Below are 23452 nucleotides of genomic sequence, written 5' to 3'. Positions count from 1 at the left end.
TGGGTTAACAGCTGGAATTGATGATCTCAGAGATCTTTTCCAACCTTAATCATTCTCTGATTCTAAGATTTCTGCTACCAAAAAAAAGCTGTAGGTAAAGAAGCATTATTGGGACCCATGATGAGCACACTGATGGACAAATCTAATGTGTTCTCTGCTCAGAGGGGGTGAATTTACTTTTTAAGCACCATGAATATATTTTTTTTACTCTGTAATCTTCTGGATTTATTTCTGGAACCATGGATTCTTCAGTGTCCTGCAATGAGTGGTTCCACAGATCCATGATGGACAAACACTTATTTCCTCTTACTCACCCAGGTAAAATTGCCTTGGTTCAGTTTCTCAGGACAGCCAGCTTTGAGGGATGGACTTGGGATTATAAAAGAGAACCACAGGATCATTAAGGTTGGGAAAGATCTCTAAGGTCATGGAGTCCAACTATTGGAAATTATACAAAGTTCAAAATTTTTATATAACTTTAGTTAGGGGTTTCGTTCACTTTTGCCCAGGGGGAAAGGAATTGAAGTTTCTTTTCAAAGGACATTTTCAGCACTTGGGGCTTGATGAGCTTCATATCTCAACAGACTGGGAGTAACACAGAAGGTACACAAAAGATAATGACCATTAATGACCATTAATGACCATCAGCTTCAAATATCACCCCTGGCATAGTCAGAGACACCTGGTCTGGGAAAAGAGAGATAGAACCAAGAATGAGAACCTAATTGGCATCTAAGGTGAAGGGATCAATAACCAACAGGAAACCAAACACTAAGAACTGTGTAACATGGGACCAGTGAGCATTGAACTGATGAATTTCTCTGGGTTTTGTCTGTATAAATATGTGAAAAATCTAGTAAAGATAATGTGTGATGGAAGTATTTTCTCTGCACAACCTGGGCAATGTGTGGATGAAACGATTTCCGTTGCACATCCTGGACAGAATAAAGTAATGTCTTAATTTTTTAACATTAAAAAAAAAAAGTTGTTGGAGAGTTTTCAGTTTCAGTGACACAACCATTAACCCAGCACTGCCAGGTCCACCACTAAATGTCCCCAAGGACTCAGAAAAGAGGTGACATCATCTTTCCTCTCAAAACTATCCAACTTTCATCCTGACTTTTCCATTATGGTCCCAAACATTGCTCATGTGGGGTTTGCAGGTCCTTCCCACCCCTCATCCACACTCCACTTCAAACCCCAGGCACAGCCAGCCTGCACACAGCAGACCTAGAAAAAACCTTTCCAAAAAGCCAGGCTTTTCCTTTGGAATGGGATTTGATTGTGCTGAAAGGCAAATATTTGCCAGAGAAGGTCTTGCTGGGTCCTTCAGGGATCTCTGCACATGCAGGGCAAATTACTGGTGCTCACTGCTTGGAGCACAAGAGTAAAACATGATTTTTTAATTTTTTTTTTCCCTTTTACCAAATGGTGTTTTCTTTCCCCTTGGTCAGCTCTGAGAAAGGTTTATCACAGGAAGGTCCATCTTGTGTCGTCACAAATCCTTCCCCACGGAGCTATTCATGGCCCAGAGCCCCTCAGAAACCTCCCTGGCACCTTGAAAGCACCGTGGAGGTTTTCCAACACCCCTCCAACAGATTATTCCTCTCTGCCTCTGTGGAGTGAGATGAATCAATGGGAGACCCAGGAGGGTTATTTCGCCCATGAATTATTTACACCCACTGGGTAATACTTCATTTTAGACTGGCCTTGTTTTACGCTTGTAATTTTTAATTCTTATAATTCCACCTCCAGCAAGCTGAGGCTCCTGAGAGCAGTAGATTATATCTCAGCGGGCACACTCTGGGATGCATAAATAACCTCTCCTCTGCTGACAGCACATGGGAAATGGGCTGGGCTTTCATTGAGGTTAAGATTTTCCCCCCCTCTCTCTCTGTCTTAAAGGAATCTTTATCTCAGTGCAGCTATTCTGTAGCACTGCCTCTGTTTGGTAGCAAAAGAACTATTTAAATGCAAATGTTGACTTTTTGCCAGGGGCTGGAGGGAAAATACTTGTCTGATGATGTCCTTCCAAAAGTACAACTGGTGCTGTTTGTAAAGGAATTGCATCAGGAGGAGTCGGGACTTTGGTTCCTTGCTCTCCTAAATTCCTCTGCCCATGCTGACTTCGACCCCTTGAAGTCATTGCCAGGAAAAAAATAATTAAAATAACCCAAATATAAATAAATATATAATATACATATTTATTTATAAAAATATACTAAAAGCAAAGCAGTCTTTTGATGAGATTCACTCTTCCTCTGCCCTGCCTGTCCAAAGATGGAGGAATTGGGATTGCTGCATGCTGACCCAAGTTTGAGATGTCTGTTTGGTTTTTTTTTCTCCTCTGTCTTGGGTCTGAAGTTCCAGAGACTGAATATCTGGGTGACAGGAGCTGTAAGGTGACTTTTGGGCTGGGGGCCACTTGGAAAGGGAAGAGGAGATTCAGACTCCAAAGGTGAGTGAGAAGGAAAGGAGACCTGGAGTGAAAAGGAAATTAAAAAGATTCCTGGAGCAGGTTGATTAATTTTGCCAGGGGGAAAACCACTCTTCACTGTTTTGTACCATTTTCGTCTCTTGATTCTGATTTCAAGCCAAAATTAGCCAGACCTTCCAGACTTGCTTGCAAAGCAAACAGCCCAGGGATGCTGAAAGAAGACCCAAGTTGGACCAAACAGAGGGAAGAAAGAAAACCCAGAACACCCAAACAACATTCCCAAAGGAGCACCTTCCCCCACAACCAGAGGGGAGAACCAAACACATATCCTGGATTTAACTTTGGGACATGTCCGCTGCTTCCCATAATCAAATTTTGTGGGAGCAGGAAGAGCTCAGAACAGCTGGAGACAGATTTGTGGGCTCCTTCAGGAGTAGATGGAGCAGTGCCTGGAGACACCAAAATTCTCCTCAAACAGAGAATGTTGGGAAGGGGTGGATGAGCTGCTAGACCTGTCATACATGGAAGCTATATCAGCAGCTGGAAGCCAGGAAAAAAATGCTCCTCATCAGCCAGACCAAGTCTTGCCACATCCTTCCCCCTCCTTCCCATTCCACGGCTCTGCAGGCTGATGAATTTCAGCCCCGTTGTGATTTGATGTAGTTCAGTTACCAAGGAGACAACGATCTGCAAAGGGGAACCTTTGTGGCATCCGGGGGAGGAGAATCGATGCAGATCACTCCCGGGTTGAGGATGGCCCCAGGCCCAGAGCTCAGGAGCAGGGAAGGAACTGTTCTGGTCCGTGTGAGACACCCCTGGCAGGCTGTAGCCTATAGGACCTCTGAAATAGCATTTCAAATGAGATCAGTCTGTCTGTGGGATGAGGAAGGGTCAGTCTATCCTTAAACCTGTCCTTAGCACCAGTTAGACCATTCAGCTGGGATGAAAAATGGTCGTTTTGTCTGGAATTACCCAACCTGTTGGGGAAATAAGGATCACCTCATTAAACCTCCTTCAGTTGAGAGGAGCTGGAATCAAGGTTTCAATCATTCTGCTTGGATCAGGGCTAATTTCTTAGAGTGGGGTAGAAAAGTTTGGCAACCTCCTGCCAGTGTCCTGACCTTCCTTTCCCCTTATCCTCCATGAACCAAGGGATTGTCACCTTGCCCTGACATTTGCCCAAACTTGGGTGGAGTTTAGAGGTGCAGCAGGAAGGCTGCATTGCTTTGGAGGTCAGATGAGGCACATCTCCAAAAACAAGGATTGTGAGGATTAATAAACCCCATTGGCTGGAGCACTGCAGCTCTGGATGTTCCTGACTTGTCCTGAGCAATCACTTGAAGTACTAACCCCGCATCATCCCTCTCCCTCCTTTCCTGCTGGAATGCTGAGACTGGGAAAGACTCCTTCCAATAGGCAGAAAGGACATTTCTTCCCAATCTCCATGCAATGACCAAGCCAGGACCATGAAGGATGAGCTCTGAGGGATCTCACTAACTAGAGAGAGGTTGTTCAGTGTCTGCAGATTGGGGTTAAAACCCAGGGACTCAGGGGGGGATCTTTCCTCCAGCAGCTGGGGAAGAGGGAAAATAGAATTCAGTTCTGTACATTTTCCTCGCCTGGGGAAGGCTCCGTAGCTGAGTTGTCAGGTTTAATCTCTTCCCAACATGTATCCTGCAAATAACTCCTTTGTTCCTTTTTTAAGTTCAGCAGCTCAAACTCCAGAGCTGTGACAGTCTCCAGTGAGGATTTCATGGGAGAGAAGGGAGAGAGAAGGGACACTTCCTGTGTCACCTTTGAGATGTTCTCTGCATGAAGGGAGGCTATGAAAAAATACTCAAGATGTGGTGACCCCACAACAAGCCCCTGGGTTAGGAGGGACCTTAAAGACCATCTAATTCCAACCACCCTGCCATGGACAGGGACATCTTCCACCAGCCCAGGTTGCTCAGAGCCTCACCCAACCTGGGGAAATTTTTTATAATCCCAAACACCCAAAAGAGACAGGAATAAATCTGGATGTGGTGGCTGCCTCACTGGTTTTGGAGAACAGGTTTTTAGGGATGGACTGGGTAAAGATTAGGGATGGGTTAAATAGCTCCTGCCTAGGGATGGACGAGCCAATCCCAAAGGGGTTCTGATTTTTGAGTCTTGAGATCATAAATTAAAAAGTTTGGTCCCAGCGTTCCTGCACATTTCAGACTTCTTCAGCCAGATTTTTGCATCCCCACCCTGTGTGGGGAACAGCAGGAGCTGGTTTTGGAGGGGGAAGAGGGAGAACAGGCCTGCAGTCGTCATGACAGGAATTGGTGGGAATGTTGCACATTTTCAGCTGTTATCGGTGCTGTTTCTCTGTGCATCAGCTTACAGGAGCTTCGTTCAGCTTGGGGACAAGTGGGAAGAATAAGTCATTCCCTGTCTAGCGAGCCCTCCAACTCACCCAGCCTGGAACACCCACAGGCCCTTCCCAGGCTACCCTGGGCTCCATCTGGACTGTGCTTTTCAGGTAGGACTTCTAAACCACTTCCCAAATCCCCAGCCAGCAGAGACTGGGGATAAAATCCTAGCATGGTTTGGGTTGGAAGAGATCTTAATCTGTTCTGACTCACTTTCTACTATCCCAGGTTGCTCCAAGCCCCATCCAGCCTGGCCTTGGACACTTCCAGGGATGGGACAGCCACAGCTTCTGTGAGAAATCTGTGCCAGGGCCTCACCACCCTCACAGGGAACAATTTCTTCCCAATATCCAATCTAAACCTTCCCTCCTTCATCTAAAGGCCATTCCCTTGTCCTATCACTATATGGCCTTAAAAAAACCAAACAAATATCCTGGAAAAATATAATGGGTGAGGATTAAAAATCTACAACAAAAGAGCTACCAAGACCTTACAAGATGAAAAAGAGTCTCAAAAGTAATGAATAATATGATTTTTTTTTCTGAACTTCATCTTCCCATGGCTTGCAGAGCAGCCACACAACACAGCTGTGCTAGAAGAAGGACTACAAAGGTTATTTTACCAGCAAAGTGCAGCTGATTCTGATATGGACCACACCAGTTTCCAATTGACAGTGGTTTTGGGAAAGCCACACTCCAGTAGCTACTGCTTCAGAACTTTGACACCCCGGGCAATCAGGATCTCCAGGCTGAAGATGCTTTTCCAGCACCTCTGTGATTGGAGCCAACTCAGGAGCAGGAAAAATTGAACAAAACAAACACATAAAAAATCCCTAAAAAACCCCAGTGCCAGCAGAGCAGCAGAGCCAAGACCTCAGCACAGAGCAGAGCAAAGAGGTTTCATCAGAGCATTTGATGGTACAGAGTTCCCTAAAACACTGTTAGACTATCTAAGTTGCTTCCTGACCTAAAGACAAATTTTTCATGGAAGCATCTGGGGTTTTCTGTGTTTTGAAATGAAAGAGGGAAATGTTAGAACTCGATGTTCTGTGTGGGACATTCCTGCTAGACCCATTTTGAGGGGGAGCAGGAAGACAAGAACTGGAAGTGTGTCACTGCTGGGGGAGTTAGGAGGAGATTTTTAATGGGTTTGGAGAAATAAAAGGGCAGGAAATTTAAGACAAAACTTCTCAAGTGGGTGAAAATATCCTCCCATGTCTAATTAGGAATTAGTAGAAGGTTCAAAAGGAAATTAAATATCTGTGATGTGAATCATAGAATGAAGGTTCTGTGATGTGAATCATAGAATGGCTTGGGCTGAAAAGGACCTTAGAGATCATCTCATCTGGCTTGGAAAAGACCATCGAGACCATCCAGTTCCACCCCCTGCCATGGGCAGAGACACCTTCCACTATCCCAAGTTGCTCCAAGCCCAATCCAACCTGGCCTTGGACACTTCCAGGGATCCAGGGGCAGCCACAGCTTCTCTGGGTATTCCACCCCAGGACCTCACCACCCTCACAGGGAAGAATTTCTCCCAAATATCCATCTGAGACTCTGGATAGAAGAGAAGCATTTATGTCCTTGCACCTGGATTCCTGGAAATGGATCAGTAAAAAGTCTAGGTCATGGTATATCCCAAGGCCGTGGAGCAGCAGAATTCTTCCATGATCCTCTTGCTCTCTGAAGGCTTAAAGGACTCACACTAACCCTGGAGGGATGTAGACATTTCTGCATAGATGGGAATTGCAAGGAAAAACAGAAAAAGAAAAACAAAAGGGAGGAAAGCAGCCCAGGCAACAAGTGATACAACAAGGTGAAATGGCTTCATGTTGCACTAGGGAAGGTTCAGGTTGGATATCAGGAAAATTGCTTGACTGAAAGAGTAATTGAGAATTGGAACAGGCTGCCCAGGGACATGGTGGAGTCACCATCCCTGGGAGTGTTTAAAAACAGAGTAGACCTAGCACTTTGCCATATGGATTAGTGGGCAAGGTGGTGATCGGTTGAAGGTTGGATTTAAAGCTCTCAGAGTCTTTTCCAGCCTTAATGACTCAATGATTTTCTGATTCTCTGAAGGAGAAAAAGACACCGAGAAAGAGAGAAAGAAAAAAATGGCTTTTTCTTTGTAACCTCCTGAAAGCCTTAAAGATCTTTCAATCCTTCATTCATGAGGGCAAACTGAGGCACAGAGACATTGAATTTCTCACCCAAAGACATGCTAGGCACACATGAGCACAGACCTAAAGTCCCTTTCCTCTGTTATGATTGCAGTGAGGCCATGGAGAGTCACTTGTGGGGCACAAAATCCCCTCAGTCCTCCTCAAGGAAGGGGTTGGATACCTCATCCCATCAGCAGCAACCTCGGAGAGGCTGCATTTGCAGAGCTCAGCTCCTGGTGGTTGTGTCTCCCAGAGTGAGAGCAGCATCTGCTCGGAGGAGCAGAGCACAGCCAAGCAGATAAAAAGGTCAACTGCTTCCCCCCCACCCTGCTCCCCTCCAGGTTGGAAGCAGGGAGAGCTCTCCACAGCACCGTGGATCTTCCCTGGGCTCCTCACCCCCCTGATAATTATCCCACCAGGCCAAGCGAGAGCACAATGGCAAAGCTCCCTTGGGGCCAAAATGTCACGGGAGGAAGCAAAGCAGAGGAAAAGCTGCTTGTTCCTGATCCTCCTGAATCCTGGAGAAAAAGAAACCCAACCAGCCAGTCCCTTTCCCCATGACCTGAGCTCACCCCTGGGTCCAGGGAACCTTATGGGCTGTGACACAGGACCAGGCTGGCAGGAGGGGGTTGTGGCTTCCCGGGCTGCGGAGCGCTGAAGGGGACACCGCAAAGGTTCAGAGTCGGCGCAGGGGTCTGGGAATTCTCCCTGCTGCCTTGATTCAATGTGACAAACTCATTTCTTCTGCAGCGTGGCTGCGTTTAACCAAATGGCAACTTCTGTCCTAGGCTGAGATGTGGCATTTGGGAGGGCAGAGCTGTGGCATTTGGGAGGGCAGAGCCGTCTATCCCGGTGAATCCCCACAACCATGCTGACCTAATTGGTCGTGGTAAATGTTCTGTCCCTTCCTGCTGCCCCCAGACTTTATGGGGTGACCCCAAAGATGAACACACAGCCTCAGATATGGCTTTAATCCTCTAACCCAGCATCCCAGGCCCTTTTTATCCCCCTGGCTCCATGCATCCACTGGAAATCACCTGAATTTACAAAATTCTGCTGCATATGCATCACCTGACGTTTCCCTGAATCTCCATGCTTTGGGGAGCTGTGCTCACAGGAACATGGAATTGTTTGGGCTGGAAAATACCTTAACTATCTTCTTCCACCCTGCCATGGGCTGGAACACCTTCTGCTTGACCAGGTTGCTCTAAGCCCTGTCCAACCTGGCCTTGAACACTTCCAGGGATGAAGCAGCCACAGCTTCTCTGGGCAACTTATGCCAGAGCCTCCCCACCCTCACAGGGAAGAAATTCATCCTCTGGAACACTTCTAATGATAGAAAGTCAGGTGGCAAATGGCCTCCAAATCCCAGCTTCTTCCAGAAAACTGATCCAGCTGGTCACAGACTGAGTGCCCAGCTGCCAAGTGCAGCTCCTTGAAGTCCACTCAGCTTTGGAGACAAGTCCCTTGTGCTCATTCAGAATACCTGCTGAGCCCTGGAAAAACATCCTGGACAAAACCCCCACTCCATCCACCCCCTGCTTCCAGCAGGATCCAAGACATCCAACACCAATCAGTGACAGCAGCAAACCCTTCCCTTTAATGCCCCGAGGTGGCCAAGAGCAGCACACCAGGGACAGATTTGAGCCCTGCAGGGAAGAAAACATCGCTTTACTCCCTGAGAGAAGGGAGGGCTTTGCTTTCAGAGGAGCAAATGCCATCTGTTCCCATCGCCCACAGATCCGGCCACGCTGCGCGGCTGCGTCACTGCTCTGCTGAGCACAAGGCATTGCAGACAGGCTCCAGCAAGGAATGCTTAACCTTCCTCAATCCTGTCCAAAAGGATGCTGCCAGGACAAAACTAGGCTGTGATCACCATCACACCTGAGCTGGCACAATGTAGGGCCCAAGAAGTTTCTCCAAAACTCCCTGGTGATGCTGCATCCAAGCAGGGAAAGCTGGGAAACTCAGGCAGAAGGACTAGGGAACACACTGGATTGCAAAGCAAAGGGAAGACAGCCAGGTTTGGCTCATTGCTTCTGGCCTTGGAGCATCCTGTTGTCACCAGGAAATCCCTTTCACACCCACAGGAGGAGGTCTTCAGCAGCAAAAGAGCAGGGAAGCTCCTTTGGGATGGAAATCATCCCTGCCAGAGAGACCTGGAGTAAAAGGGGCAGAGGAAAACCTAATTCCTGTGCTTTCTACTCCAGCTGAAACCTGCTTTGTTCAGAGAGGGCGCCTGTATCCCTGCTTAATGATCCACTCTGCATTTACATTTAATTAGAGGAATGAAAGAGCCAATTAACAAGATCTACACTGAATGCAAACAAAAGGGACGGCTGGTGACTCAGCTGCAGGGGCAGAGCCAAGGGCTGGGGCTTTGCTGGCAGCTTAACCACACCTTACCATCCTTGTGCCTCCTTTCTCAGGGGTGCATCACTCTTTGGGATTCCAAATTTGGGATCCAAATTCAAGCTCACCCCTGTTTTTCTTTCCTGGAGCTGTTTTTCAGCTGGATAATGAGCAGAATCATTAAACACACTGCAATACTGCTGGTGCTGACAGGGAGGAGAGGGCAAGAGGTTGCTCAGAGAGAGGAGAGGAGGCCAAAACACCTCTCTCAGGGCCAGTCCAGGGTGATTTTGGCTCACTTCGATCTCAGAAATTCCCCAAAGGATACAAGTCCATGTGCACAGCCGCTGAGGGGGCTTAAACTTGCACCCCTGGCTTTAATCCTGCACCACTCCTCCTGCAACAGCACAGCTGCCTGTGGGTCCTCACAGCAAATCAGCCCATGTATGTGATTAAAAAAACCTTAAATGTCTATTTTTTAAGCTACACCACCTCCTCATCCAATGCTGCAGGTGGGAGGGAGGGAGGGAGGGAGGGAGGAAGGAAGGAAGGCAGGAAGGAAGGAAGGCAGGAAGGCAGGAAGGCAGGAAGGAAGGAAGGCAGGAAGGAAGGCAGGAAGGAAGGCAGGAAGGAAGGAAGGCAGGAAGGAAGGAAGGCAGGAAGGCAGGAAGGCAGGAAGGCAGGAAGGCAGGAAGGCAGGAAGGAAGGAAGGCAGGAAGGAAGGCAGGAAGGAAGGAAGGCAGGAAGGAAGGAAGGCAGGAAGGCAGGAAGGCAGGCAGGAAGGCAGGAAGGCAGGAAGGAAGGAAGGAAGGAAGGAAGGAAGGAAGGTTGGTTGGTTCCAGATGGCATACTTGCGATTAAAGGTCAGGCTTGAAAGGAAGGGAGCAACAAGAGGGTGGGAATGGCAACCTCCAGGCAGGGATGGAGGATGATGATGAAGGTGAGGCAGGCAAGAGAATAACCTGAAGATTTGCTGAGGTTGATGTGAGAGCAGATCTCAGCAACCATGAAATGGGAAACCTCCCAGCGGTTTAAACTTACTGAGAGCCTCTTTGCAATTTTAATTATTGATTTCTTTGTTTGCTTCAGTGCTGTGGAAAGATACAGCTCCATCAGGAAAGGAGCACTCTGGGATGCACTGGCTTTACTGAGATCCTCCCTGCAATGCTCTTGAGCTCCAGCCTTTCGGGATAAATCCCACACAAAAACCTCTCCTGAAAAGGGGATGGAGAGGGGCCAGCAAGGTCAGGTGGCTTCAGGGCTGACCTTGGTACCTCATTTCATCCCAAAGATAGTAATTTCAGTTAGAGTCAGTGCAAAACTGAGATGTCATCCCTAACCACTCCTCATCCTCCACATCCGCCATCCAGTTTCCTTGCTAAAGATCCTGACTCCTTCTCTCTGAGGCTTATTTTGGGATAGGTCAGGGTCTGCCCTCACACCCACCACCTCGAGCAGCTCTTTGTTGGCTCAGAAGGGAGCTCAGGGTGACTTGCTGAGATGTGAACATCTCCACCGGGGACAGCTGGAGTTACTCACTGCCTCACACGGGACCTGAGAGCTGAGTTCCTCTGCTGCTCGCAGTCAGTCAGCTCAAATCAGATCTGAGACAGAGCTCGTGGCACAAAGAGATCAGCAAACCATTTACTGCAGTGGATGTCCCAGATAAAATAATGAGGGTTATGATCAAACTGAGCTGGGAGAATGGCACATCCTAGGACGTGTGTGCTGGCAAATGAATCCCTGTCATTACCTGAGGTGCACAAATCTGAGCTTTCCTGCCTCTCACGGTGCTGTCAGTAAAGATTTTTGAGTAGTGAGCAAGAATTTTCACTCTGGACTCACTCCTGTTAATGGTCTCTCCAGTTCTTTTGTTGAACCACCTCCAGCTGTGCAGAGGCACGAGCAAGTGTGGATCCATTATCAGATAACAACCTGGACTTGCCCACCTTGGTTCACATCCAGAGAGGCAGCAGATGCCCCAGCCATGACCAGAGGACAAGCAAAAACAGCCCAGCATTTTCACCTCCACAGCTGGAGCATCACAGAGGTGACAGCTCCTTCAGAAGATGGAAAGGGGATTTTTCCACGAGACAACTTATTATTAAGACCAACTTCCTTTTTTTCCTGGCTCTTCCTGGAGTAAAATCAGAGCCCTTCAGCTCAGCGGGGTGACCCCACCTTTGCACCTTGGCAGCAAAGGGTGAACTCTGGCTCTTTCCTGATTTAGGCTGAAAAAATTCCATATTGGGCAGACAGCAAATGGAGTAATCAGTGTTATGGATAGAAACATCCTCAAGGCACAGCACAGTTTATCACTGAACCACTAAAAACCTACATTGGGTCACCAGAGATATTTTCTCTGGGCCACCCACCTGCCTCCTTCAATGCTGGACATTCCCTCTTTTTCTAGAGTATGTGCCAGGGTGTCACCATTTGTGAAATGGTTCTTTTCCTAGAAGAGAAGTAACTCAGGACCAAACTTTAATTGCAGTGACCACTGGACTATTTATTGACCATTACAACTATTTCTATCCAGTTTTGCTAAAAGCCATCAGCACAGCTCAGGGAGTGCTGCTGCTCAGGACTGTACATCTGCTGGCTAAAAAATGCCCATTTTCTCTCACGATCTGAGTCAGAATAAAGAAAGAAAGGAACAGCAGAATGAAAATCATGTGTAAAAATGCCTTGACTTCTTTAAGGTCATGGGCAGATGCAGGATCAGAGCTTAGGCTCCCCTGCAAGGTTCTAGACGAGCATCTTCAGACCCCTCCCATCACAAGACTGAGCTAAATCGGGTGCTGAGCCCATGTCACACAGTACAGATGACACACTCCGAAAATAAAACTAATTTCAGCATGCTGCACCATAAGAAAACACCCACATGGAATGAAGTTTAAACTAACATTATTTTTCTTCTTTTTTTGGCAAGAATGCATAACTGGCAAGACCAGATGTTTCATGAATTCATGCATTCTATCGGCTTGTTTGCCTTCGACAAAAGCAAAATCCAGGGCAGAAATGTGCAATCAATATTTGGGTTTTTCAGCCCAGAAATATTGGGCAAGGTGGCTGGTCCAGGCTTCCCCTCTATTTGATTTTGTCAAAAACATGATCTAAACCAAAAACAATGAATTCACTTTCCAGCTTCAGCAAAAGATTGTCTTCAGCCCCAAATGCTCACAGCCCTGAAGGGTCCTTGATTACAGAATCATGGAAGTGTTTGAGCTGGAAGGGACCTTAAAAATCATCTCATTCCAACCCCTGCCATGGGCAGGGACACCTTCCACTATCCCAGGCTGCTCCAAGCTCTGTCCTACTTGGCCTTGGACATTTCCAGGGATGGGGAATCCACAACCTCTTGGGGCAACTTGTGCCAGAACCTCAAAGCACCCTTACAGCAAAGAATTTCTTCCTAATATCCAAATCTACTAATATCTAAATCTACCCTCCTTCAACTTAAGGCCATTCCCTCTTGTTCTATCACTATAAGCCCTTGTGAAAATTTCCTCTCCAGCCTTCTTGTAAGCTGGATGATCGAAGTTCTGCTTCCATCTCCACCTGTGCACCTTCTGGATGCAGCCCACCCACCTCCCCTGCCCATGGCAGAACCTGAAGGGATCATTCCCTCCAAAATTCCCATGTATTTACATCCTGCTCCACAATCCTAGGGAGCCTCTGGGTTGAGGAGGCCCCACTGGCTAAATGACCCATGGCTGTCATTTCTGTGTATCTTTCTAATGTTTGTTGAAGGAACATATTAAGCTTTTTATTTCTTAGTTCCCTTCAAGAACAAACAACAAAGAAAAAAAAAACGGTGTTGTGCCTCTGGCAGTCTTTTTTATTACCTTATATAGAGTTCATGCAATAAAGTCCATTAATTAAAACATGAATATTTAAAATGGCTTTCAAGAATGGCAGCCTTATCTCACCAGAGGGAAGAAGAAAGAAGAGGAGGGGAAAAAAAAAGGGGAAAAAAAAGTGGTAAAACACAAGAAAGGCAGGAGATAGTTCATTTTGCCAGAGGAGCATTCAATTATTTAATTGCTGAATTAATGCTTTGTCCCCAGGTGACACTGGATGTTCATTTGCAGCGAGAGGATCGGGATGGAAAAAGGTGGGGAGGGAAGGAGCGGAGGCAAAGGCGAATACTAGGAGTTTTAATTAAAATGTGAGGTAGACAAAGTTGTCATTTCTGTGAGCCTTTCGAAGCGAGGACTTCCTCGGTGGAATGGTCCTCGAAAGCAGAACAGCCACTTTTTTTCTTTTTTATCCACAATTTCATCCACTGCACTGAGGCAGCTCCAACAACACAGAGGGACGGGGCAGGGAGAGGCAGCTCAGCATCACAGCAACCACCTTGGAGGGATTTTGCTTCTCAAAAAACACATCCAGGGGTCTTGGTGTAATGGCAAACAATCCCCACGGTGGAAAAATTAACATAAAAATGGTAAATATGGGACTCAGGAGTGTTTCAAACCCTGCATGGGGCTTGTGCACAAGTACCAGAAATTCCCTTCTGATCCAGAAAGATGGGATGTAGGGAATGAAGGATTTGAGGAGAGGCCAGCAGTCTCCAGAACCACAATCCTCCATTAAACCCCCAAAAAACCACTGTGGATGCTGCAGAGGTAGATGCTGCAAGATTTCCCATTGAGAAGCCACATACCAGGGAGTGGAGAGAGCTTTGGGGAAGTGCTGGTGATCCCTAGGAGTGATTCAAACCACCAGTCAAGCACAAGCTGGACTTAAAGCAGATTAGAAGCATTTTATGGAGCAGAAAAAGTCTGTTGCAGAATTTGGAGGGCAGGGCAGAGGGATGCAAATCCCACATTATTTTGGGATGTGGGGACAGCTTTGGCTGACTGTAGCCTCAAAGTCCTTTCTTTGTCTCCTCAGAATGCCGAACCATGTGGATTTTCCTTGCCCACCAAACTCTCAAGCCACTCTGGGGAATCCCTCAGTGTGCTTTGGCTCTGGGAGGATTACAGAAATTCTATTTCCATGGGAAGCATCCCACAAATGTAAACAAAGCCATCTCCTCCTGAAATGCACCGTGAGGCACAGATAGGCCTCATGGCACATTTTGGAAGAAGCTGGAAAGGTTGAAGGATGAGTCAGCCTCGTGTTCCTGCAGTGACTTTGCTCACTGAGGGTCTCCAAGGATGTTCTCCCTGGAGAGGGAAGCAGCACAGCCTGGGTCTGTGTGTGGAGGGTGTTGGGGCTTCTCATGGGGGTCTCAGAACCACGATTTGTTCATAGCTGGGTTGGAAGAGAACTTAAAAATCATTTAGTCCCAATCCCCTGCCATGGGAAGTGATACCTTCCACTACCCAGGTTGCTCCAAGCCCCATCCAACCTGGCCTTGGACATTTCCAGGACTGGGGCAGCCACAGCTTCTCTGGAAAACTTGAGCCTCACAGGGCCTCACCACCCTCATTGCAAAGAATTCCTTCCTAATATCCAATATAAACCTATCCTGCTTCAACTTAAAGCCATTCCTCATCCTATCACCACATGCTCTTGCAAAAAGTCCCTCTCCAGGTTTCCTGGAGCCTCTTTAGGCACTGGAAGGAGCTCTAAGTTCTCCCTGGAGCTTCCTCTTCTCCAGGCTGCACAGTCCCAGCTATGGACATGTCCTGGGGCAGCTCTGTGGCTACTCAGGCATCTCTGGACAGGTTCTGCTCGTGCAGGGACAGCTGTGTGGTCATTCTGAGGGACAGGGGAGAGCAGGAGGTGCAGGAGAGGTTTTGCATTTCTGGTGCCCAAGAATTTGGCAGCATCTCCCACACCAGATCTGTGGGTCACAGACAGGTGACAGCAGGGACAGACTGCTATATCTGAGCATGTCACAGCCTCATGGTGGCACCTCGAAGAGGGACCGAGGCTGACTGACTGCTGCCTCATCCATTCTCTCCTCCACCACCTCTTCATTTATTTTATTTCCTTCTGTGTTATTAAAAATATTTCTTTGAGTGCCCAGTGCCTGCCCTGGCTCACTGAGAGGAGTTCCCTTCTGATCCAGAGAGATAAAAATCAAGACAAACACTCCTCCAGAAACCTTTGAAGTCTCCAGACGTATTTATGGCATTTCTTCAAGGCCTTCTGCTCACCCCCACCCATCCAGCCCTGCTGCAGAGAGCAGGACTCACTCCAGCTGGGTGACACAGGTCACTCAGCACATTTTGGAAACCCTAGCCCCTTGTCTTGTTCTGATTTTGGGACAGATTGCTTGTCATTGGTCCCTTTGCCCCCTGCACCCAGCGCAGGAGCATCACCACCCCCAGGAGTGGAAGTGCAACCCCAAATCCAGAATAACCCATGGGACCATGTGAGACACCTGCTAAAACACTGGCAAAGGTATTCTTTCCAGGCAGAACCCCAAGGAAAGGAGATTATTTGGTTTATCTATCTGATTTATATTCCTTCAACCATTATTTGAGCACCCCAAGGATTCTCAGGTTTCTGGTGGGTGTGAGTTCAGCCTGAGTGATCCCACTCACCAAACAAAATAGCTAATACAGCAGATATCTGGTTTATTTGGGCCACCATCCCCCCAGGCCAGAAATACTCCAGATATGTTACCTTCTGTCCAGAAAAAGAGCAGGAGGGTGCTGGGAGCAGGACAATCCCAAAGACATTGCTGGAAAATTAGGGTCATGAAGGATTTGGATATGAGCAGCAATGAGAGGAGTTAGGATTGAGGAAGGGAATATGGGACTTCACATTGTAGGAAATTTCATCCTTCCCACTCATCACAGAGCTCTTTTCAAGAAGGGACAGCCTGTCACTTTGCCCTCTAATGCCAAGCTGGAGGCAAATCCAGCAGGCTCAGGGCTGGAGATGGTTGGTCATGGTGTTTAAAGGCTTGGAAAAGCTACAACTTTTCTCTTCTTCAACCCTAAATCAAGCAAAAGGCAACAAATTCTGCCAAGGCAAAACTCACACCAGATTTTCCACCAGTTCCAGTGACAATAGGCCTGAACATCACCCTGCTGAGCTAGGCCAGGGACACCAGGGGTGGCAGCAGGGAAATCTGCTGAGCCAGGAAAGCCATCCCTGCCCTGACAGCAGGTAGGATCCATCATGACTCTCCCACAGGGTCTGTTTTCTCCTTGAAGATTCCTCAGCTGCTGTGGGTCCATGGAGGCAGCTGGCTGAACTCCCCAAAGGTGCCTCCTGAGCTCCTCCAAGGCTCAAAACCACAGAAGCACAAAAAGCAATCTCCTCAACTGCTTCTCTATGGTTACCTGGGGACTCTCCTGGTCCCTGAATCTTCTCTTCTTCATCAAATACCTCCCCAGCAACACAGCCACCCTCCTGAGCAGCTCCTCTGCTGCCTTCTGTTGGCCTTCCTCTCACAAACATCACCGATCTCAAGTCAGAGTTGGTAGGAATGGGATTCTGTTGACAGTTTTGGTCACAAACAGCAAGTTTAGTTAAGTTATGGGAAGGGGATACAAAATTAACCCTGATTTTCCTTCAGCAGGCACTTGGGGTGCAGACCTGGGTATGAAGAGCACACAGATTATTGAATAACACCTTCCATGTGGATGGGTTTAATGTGGGAGAGCAGATTAAACAGGGAGATGTGATGGAGTCACCCTTCCCCTTGTCCTACCCAGCCTCCATTAGATCCTGAAGCTGAAACTCTGTTTTCTTCTGATCAATCCATTTCTGGTCCTTTTTTTGGTCCTTTTCTGATCAGTCTCAGGGTCTCAGCAAAAGCTGAGGGGCCAAAACCCAACATCTTGGTCTGTCAGTCTTTAGATTCAGGAGAAGGACCAGAAAAAGAGTGACAACACCCCTGGTCTCAGCTGTTTCTCCTGCTTTCAGTGCCAAGCAACGAAATTCATCATCTTCCTCTGGTTTTGGTGCCTTCAACACAAAGATACCCAAATTTCCATCCCCAAAACACACAAGCAGTGAAGTGCCAGCTTCCAAATCCCAAAAACCCAAACTGGCAGAGACGAGGGCATCCCCCTCTTCACCCAGTCAAGGTGACAAAGCCACGGATTTTCACCAGCCATTGCATTCCTTCCTCAGGGCACAGAGAAGGATCTAACTCCTCAAAGTACCCCAAAAACAGTGGGACAAAGCAGCCACCGTGCCAGGGCAGCCCAGTTTCTTCAGGAAGCTGGAGCAGCAGCTTTCACAGCCTCTAGGTCTCTTCCTTTCAGCTTCTAAACAGATCCCAAGCCAGTAACTGTTTGTTTAATGACATGGACCACTCAAGACCTATTGAGAGCATTCAGCTTAATGAGGTGTGTGGCAATTATTGCTCTATTGAAACTCGAGCCAGGGAACACAAAGAAATATATTTAAACTCAACAGATCTGCAATTCTGATGTGCTAAAGGACGTCCTTTCCCAGCCTGGCTGTCTCACCGTGCTGGAGGATAAAATATGGGATTTCAGTATCAGATTGTTGTCTGCAAGAAGAGAGTGTGCCAAAAGGGGATTCAGCGGCTGGAGGTGACATTGGCAGAGCCACCCCAGGGACACACAGTTGCTGAAGCCTTCCCAGGATGCTTGCTGAGAATCCCAAACCAGTTTTCTAACTTATTTAGCCCAGCCTTGCTTCAGAACTGTCCTGGGGAATGTGGGACTTCCAGGAGGTAGAATCAACATCCTGAGATGTTGTTAAAATTTCACTGATTGTAAGAATGGGAAGATAGGGGGAAAGAGAGGAGTTACAGTGGTGTTAGTGATGCTCTGGAAGAGTTGTGAAATCCACTGCTCTGCCAGCATGGAAGGAGATTCCTCTGGCTCAGAGCACCTCTGTCCACTCAGAGACTACTCATGGATAAGATGCTGTTCCCAGGCAAAGATCCCAGAATCACAGAAGGTTGGAAAGAGCCTTAAAGATCATCTCATTCCCAAACCCTGCCATGGACAGGGACACCTTCCACCAGGTCATGTTGCTCACAGTCCCATCCATCCTGGCCTTGAGCACTTCCAGGGATGGAGAATCCACAACTTCTCTGGGAAAGAAGTGAATTTAGTGCTAAATAAGTGAATTTGGTGCTGAAAATGGCACAGAGCCCTTCTCCCCACCTGTATCTTGTAAGCAGAGATGATCTTTAGCCAAGCTGCCTGACAGATTCAGCAAAGTCCTGGCTTCACCCAAAGTCTTTTGCACCTGGATAGAGGAAACCAGCAGTGAAAAAGGGAAAACTTGCTTTAAAGGAAACCTGGGAAAGGAACTCCTGTTCCAGAGCTGTATCTGGAAGAGCTGGGATCCACCAGGTCAGACAGCTCACTGCCAAGGAAACCCATGGAATTCAGGCACCACAAAGGTGAATCAAACACCTAAAACTCCCTGTGGAGTTCGTCTTATAGTTCCTCTTATAGAAAATTTTTTCCATTTCTCAGCCTGCTCCCATTACCTAAACACATGAGATATTCAGGGTGGGTGGTGAAAAGGGCCAGATAATCAGGATAGGTGGTGAAAATGGACAGGAATGCCTCTGTGCATCCTCCTTTTGAAGTGTCTGCACCATCATCCTCATTTTCTGCAGTAAGAGCTGCAAAACAACTCTGAAGATGTGATAATTTTGACTGTGTTTCCCTGCATCTAAATCTCACCCTGTACTCCCATACAAAACATTTTGGGGCAACTGCTATTGAACCTGAATATGAGAGGATGTTTAAAAAATTGAAAATTATAAAAAAAAAAAAAAAAAAAATAAAAAAAGAGAGAGAGGGAGAAAAAAGGGAACCTGAAAAGCTGAGCTTTTCACCAGGCTGCCACTCATTAAATTACCCGTAAAAGTCCCCGTCGCAATAATGGGAGTAGTTGCCTGTGAAACTCCCTCGGCAACTGGATGTAAATTCCACCTTTAGACTCCCTGCGACAACGACGGCGCATTGAGCCGGTAATTGCTGATGTTTCTGCATTGTGATCATGTCCACAAGCTGTTGGGTTCACAAAGGAACTGATCGCTTCACTCTGCTCGTTTTTCTCCACCCCATCTCCACACAGACACACGCAGGGATGGATTTAGTGCTGAAAGCAGCCAATACATGGAATTTCTGCCCTGGCACTTCACAGTGATGCTGTGTGCTCAGGGCATTCTGGTATCCCATGCCGAATTCTCCCTGCAGTCCAGTGATGGGGTGGATCTGTGGGAATGCTCCAAACTGTACCAGGGAAGGTGTAGGCTGGACATTAGGAAGGATTTCTTTACTGAGAGGGTGATCAAAAATCAGAACAGGATTTTTTAGAGAAGTGGTCGATGTCTCATCCCTGTCAGTGCTTAAGAAGTATTTGGGCAATGCCCTTAATTAAACTTTTGGTCGGATCTGAAGTGGTCAGGCAGTAGGACTAAACAATCATTGGAGGTCCTTTCCAACTGAAAATTATTCTATTCTATTCTATTCTATTCTATTCTATTCTATTCTATTCTATTCTATTCCACTCCATTCCATTCCATTCCATTTGTAAGGTCTCTGATGAGCCCAGAGGACAGCAGTGGGACAGGCAGGGCTTGTACAGGTCACAGAAATCTGAGTGTTTAAACTGAGCCAGGGGACATGTCAGGTAAAATCTCCAATGACTTCAGGACTTTACACAGGAAAATTTTACACATTAAGAGAAATCAGTGCCTCCTCACCCCACATTTTACTGTTTATCTCTCACCACATCCAACCTCTGCTCTCAGGGATGTCCAGATCAGACAAGGATGGACACAGATGGAGAAGTGAGGAGCTGCAATGCAGCACACCTTCCAGAGAGGCAATGAAAACTCACTCACCCAAACCCCTTTGCCATTTGGTTGGCAAATCCAACATCAAAGCCAAACCAAAGCCAAACCAAACCAAGCCAAACCAAACCAAACCAAACCAAACCAAACCAAACCAAACCTAAACCAAACACTTTTCTCTGCCAGCTCAGCTGCTCAGGCCTGGGGGATTCTTGATGGAGGAACTGAGTGTGTGTCATAAGGAGCTGAAGATGCCAGTGAGAGGTTTGAGATCTGCCCCTTGGGCATTTACTCACAGCTCTTTATCAATCTCTGGAGCTTTCATGGCCACTAAAGTTCACCTCAAACATAGGAAATGACTTATCAAGTTATCTCTGCCCTGGGAGAGACTGGGGATTTGAGGGGAGGGGAATCACAAGATGATTCCTGCAGCAGAGAGGATGGGGATTGATTCATTCCTATGCTTCTGGCTCCTCTTCCACACCATGGACCCTATTCAGGACCCACTCAGCCACGGATTGAGGTAGAAGCAGAGGACACCAAAGCATGTTTTGACCAAAGAGCAAAACTTCCCAGCAACCAGTGAGGTTTGGAGGGTGTGTCCTGCAGTGAGAAATTTATGGAGTCCAACCTAAATGCAGCAGCGGTTAAGAAGGAAATTGTTCATGAACCTCTCCAAACAGAGATCAGACACCATGAGGCATCTCAATCGAGATGACAGAGGTGGAAAAGCATCTAAAGATGGAAGATGAAACACCAGTAACAAAACAGAAGTGGCGAGCATGTGTGAGGAAGGGGGAATTGATTTTGTTCAGAGCAATGGGGACAGAAAAAGAATGGAAAAATTTAGCAGAAAAGGGAGGAAAATCCCCAGCACTTCAGTCTAGCATTATTTCAGTTATTCATTCATCATAAAAACCCCTCCAGCCCTGGAGACACCTGATTTATCAAGAAGCAAATAATATATTTTGGGGGACACTTTTAGCCTTGTTTCACAGTCAGCATCCTGGATCCTTGCAAGATGAGGACATGAAGAGCAGAAGAACCAGGATATGATATTTATCTTTGGGCCACCAAATGTGACAGCACTGCAATGGTCTTCCAGGAACAGCTCACATGGAGACAAGACTAATTAGACATTCATTAAGTGCCTAACTCAGCACAGCACTTAAGCACACATTTAACCTTCTCTCATTACAGGGTCACATCATCATCCCTTTTAAAGCTCCAGCTCTGATTACAGAAGCCAGCTCACATTTGGGAGTGTCACCGGCATTTTCAGACCATGAAGTCCCAATGCCCAGCATTTGAGGAGGTTTTCCCTTCTTCAGTCTCCTGGTGTTGCACCCCAACCTATTCCAGGAGTGCCAATTTGCATCCCAAAAAATGGGATTTACATCTAAACATCAGGACCTACAAACAAATCTCTGCCTTCTTTCTGTGTTTCCTGAGTCAGCCAAGGGAGATCTGATAATGACCAAAAATTGTTTTCCTGTTGAATTGTCTTCTCCTGGAAAACATTCCCAGTTCAAGCCTTCCTGGAGTAGCAACTGGAGGCAGCTGCCCAAGATTTCAAAGCATGTCTTGCTGATCACCAGGAGAATCTCCTCATGCAGCAAGATCAAAATATCTGAGGGGTAACCTGAGGGATTCTTCTCCAACCCTTCTCACTGCCTGCTGTACCATCTGCAATGTCTGTGTGGGACAGTAGTGTAAAGAGAGCCTCCCTAAACCTGGGAAGCAAATCTGGAGCAGTTTCTCCTTCCTCCAGACACTGATGAACAGATGCTGCAGACAGGACAGGACCACTTTGGCAGAGTTTCTTTGTGAAGCTCCCCATAAATGATCATAAACTTCCCTGTGCACCTCAACCAGGTGTAAAATCGTTGACCATGAGTGCAAACAGGCTGTCAGTTCTGTTATCTTGAGTGTCCCTGTAGTTCTGGATTAACAGGGTCCTCTTGGAGCAAAGCTTTTCACCGAATCTCACCCACAGACCGTGAGCCAAAGCAAGGCAACATCTCACTGGAGATTTGCACACATCCATTTGCTTTGGAAACACCCAAGGAATAAAAAGGAAAAGTCAGGTTTCATATTCCAGGATGGTATCTGGATATCTGGCAATTCATAGGATGGTTTGAGTTGGAAAGGACCTTAAAGATCATCTTGTTCCAACCCTCTGCCATGGGCAGGGAACTTTCCACATTCCTTCATGTGCCTTTAAAGTCATCAGAGTAGATTAGTACAACTCACACATCTCCACTTGTTCCAAGATGAAAGTGTTAAGACAGGCCCAGAAACAACAAATGACTCAGAAAGCAGCAGGGAGGGAAAAATAGCAATGATAATAAAAAGAAAAAAAAAGAGGGAAAGAAGCTTGTTGGGGAAAAAAATGCTACAAATACAATCAGAACAGCAATGATTGCAATAACCAGCATCAGCACTTGGAAATCAGGAACCCTATCAAAATATTCCACCCACAAAATGCTGTTAAGGGATTGCTGACTCCCTGTCCAAATTGGATCTCGCCTCCATCTTCCTGATCAAGCCTTTGCATAAATCAAAACAGACACAGTGACAGACAGAGCAGCACATGGAGAGCCTGGGCACCCTGCAAGCATCGTTTCTGTGTGGATGGCATCCCACCAGCAAAGATGATAATTCCCTGTCTCCAGTATGGAGCAGATGTGAGCAGCCAGCAGAAAAATTATCTCCACTCTACAAATATTTGACACCCAGAAAGGATTTTGATTCAGCCACCCTTGAGCCTCTTTCATATTTACTTTCTGGGAACATTCAGGCACTCGAGCTGGACTAGGAGAGATCCCTACAAAAGCCAATATTAAGCTTGAATGCTTCAGGATTTGCTGGAAATCTTATTTCAAATTTCACCTTTGGTTGCAGTGAGAAAGGTCACACTGCTTGGGTGGAATGCATAAATCACCCAATCAGCAAATTCCAGGCATGACACATGACTGAACTCTGAGGAGGCTCCTCACGAGCTGTTCACACAGGAGAAAAGGGCATTGCACAAAAAAAAAACAAACCCAAAAATACCCCAAACCCAAGTCTGGAGAGTCGTGTGCTCATGGCCAGGGAGGGAGGCACGGCTGAAGAACGAATTTGCAGGATTTATGGCTCGGCTGTGCCTTCATGTATTGATTCACAGGTCAGTGAGAAACAAAATCTCCCCCAAAATACACTGACAAAAGCATGAGTACCTGATGGTATCCTAATCTCTCAGCTAACGCCAGGCTGCAGGAAAATCACTCTGCACAGCCTGGATCTGTGCCTGGTCACCTCCTCCCTACTGCCAGCAAATCTGGCCTCTTCCCCCCAACCCTGAGAAATTCCACCCTCAACAGGGGTGGAAAAGCCAGGAAAGATCCCCAAATTCCCAA

At 47.0% G+C, this 23452-nt stretch overlaps 1 protein-coding gene across 10 annotated transcripts in view; it reads right to left on the bottom strand.

The window, feature by feature from the left end:
* Positions 1-23452, bottom strand: part of ADGRB1 (adhesion G protein-coupled receptor B1) — a 276988-nt gene that overhangs the window by 172240 nt on the left and 81296 nt on the right. The window lies entirely within an intron of this gene.

The sequence above is a fragment of the Lichenostomus cassidix genome, chromosome 2 (assembly GCF_008360975.1).
Source record: "Lichenostomus cassidix isolate B80296 chromosome 2, HeHo_3.0, whole genome shotgun sequence".
NCBI lineage: Eukaryota > Metazoa > Chordata > Aves > Passeriformes > Meliphagidae > Lichenostomus > Lichenostomus cassidix.
The sequence above is the reverse complement of the archived record's forward strand: the minus strand, read 5'-3'. Positions and strand labels throughout refer to the sequence as shown.